Source organism: Myotis lucifugus, unplaced genomic scaffold (assembly GCF_000147115.1).
Source record: "Myotis lucifugus unplaced genomic scaffold, Myoluc2.0 scaffold_1, whole genome shotgun sequence".
In the NCBI taxonomy this organism is placed as follows: domain Eukaryota; kingdom Metazoa; phylum Chordata; class Mammalia; order Chiroptera; family Vespertilionidae; genus Myotis; species Myotis lucifugus.
The window spans coordinates 20,882,621-20,884,198 of NW_005871049.1; the positions used below are offsets into that span (position 1 = coordinate 20,882,621).

At 53.8% G+C, this 1,578-nt stretch overlaps 1 protein-coding gene across 1 annotated transcript in view; it reads left to right on the top strand.

The window, feature by feature from the left end:
* Positions 1 to 1,516: 1,516 nt before the first annotated feature.
* The window catches only part of FHDC1 (FH2 domain containing 1), a 38,426-nt gene continuing 38,364 nt past the window's right edge, over positions 1,517 to 1,578 (top strand). The window contains exon 1 of the mRNA XM_014456012.2: positions 1,517 to 1,536. The gene's annotated coding sequence lies outside the window, so the exon portion shown is untranslated. The remainder of the gene's footprint in view (positions 1,537 to 1,578) is intronic.

Here is a 1,578-nt window from a genome sequence, read left to right on the forward strand (position 1 = left end):
GAGTCCCTGACATAGAGTGAAATCAGAAGTGATTGCCTCGGGGCTCAAGTTTTCATGCCCTCACTTTCCTGGACACATATCTAATCTAGTGTTGAGTTTGTAAGCATTTTTTAAAATTGTTTTTTCTTTTAAAACGTTCCCTCAAGAGTTCCACAAGCTTCAGGCCCCACAAAACCTGGACCCAGCCAGGTTGAAGTCAGAAGCAATGCCATGGGATAATGGGAGAGAAAGGGTTGGAAGAATCCAGTTACTGTCCTCAAAGGATGAGACGGGTCAGCAGAGGAGGCCAGAGAGGCAGAGAGGAGGCCTGCAGGCCAGGGTGCTGCAGGGAGATCAAAGGAATGCTGGCTGAGGATGGGTCAGTGGACTTGACCTCTTAAAAAAGTGACTGATTTTAGCACACACTCAGTATGGGGTTGGGGGGGGGGGCTCAGGTTGGAGGGGGGCTTGAGGAGTGGGAAGTGTGCAGTGGGTGCCTCATCTGAGGAGGCTGACATAAAAGACTTTTGACTTTTGCCTCTATAGTCAGTGTTCCTTTAGGATTAATATTAACTCCCCCTGTCTTTCTGTTTTATTACATTTCCTACTCCTGGAGATTTTCTGTGGTCTTAGTTGGATCGATTTCTCTTCATAGTTAGTGTAAGCCTGGTTAACTGCTAAGAAATGGGCTGTTGGCTGTTTTGGGGATTTTTTGTTTTGTTTTGTTTTGTTTTGTTTTGTGGCTACCCTAATAGATTCTCTTTTCTATCCACACGTAGGCCGTATATTCTGTCCTGGAGTTCAGGGGCAGAGACCCAAGGTGGAGAGGTGAGGCCATCAAGCTGCTGAAAAAGCGTTATCTGGGCTCACCTAGGCAAAGGTAGCGATGACTTCATCCCCAACGAGGGCGCCACCCCACCCCTGCAGCTGACTTCCCATCAGCAGGTTGGCCCGGATAGGTTTTCTTGGACTCCTTTCCCATTGCCGGGCATTACTAGTCACTTTGAAAAATATGCGATTAAGCTGTTCTCCCGTTTCCTCCAGTGCGGAGCCTTTCCCAGACACCGTCTGTTCCTATAACGAAAAGGTTCCTGTTATAGTCACCACTGAGAATTAAAAAAAAGTAAACTTACAGGTTGGCCGGCCCGAGCCGAGAGAGGAGCTGACCTTTGGAAGCTCCTTCGCGGGCTGGGAACCATCCACCCAAGCGCTGCCTAGTGCTCCAGGGAGAAACACGTGTGTGGGCAGAGGATGCCCTGGTGCCCATTTGGGGGGTGCGCGCGCGCCCGGGGGCCCCGGGGCAGGGTGCGGGGGAACTGCCGGCAAAAGTCCCTTTGGGGGAGGGCTCCTTGCCGGTTCCGAAAGCCAGCTTGGGGCCTCCCCCTTTTGCTGCTTTCCCCCGCGAAAACTGGGTTCTTGGGCCGGCCCTTACATCTCTGTCCCCCACCGCCCTACTTTCTTGTGTGCGCGACCACCCGGCTCCGGAGCAGCCTTCGGGGGTGGGGAGCGCACGCCAGGTCGTGGCTTCCAGGCCCCCGGGGCCCCGCGCAGGTGAAGGTGAGCGCGGCAGCGCGCCGCCGCGTGGACAGAGTGAGAGGG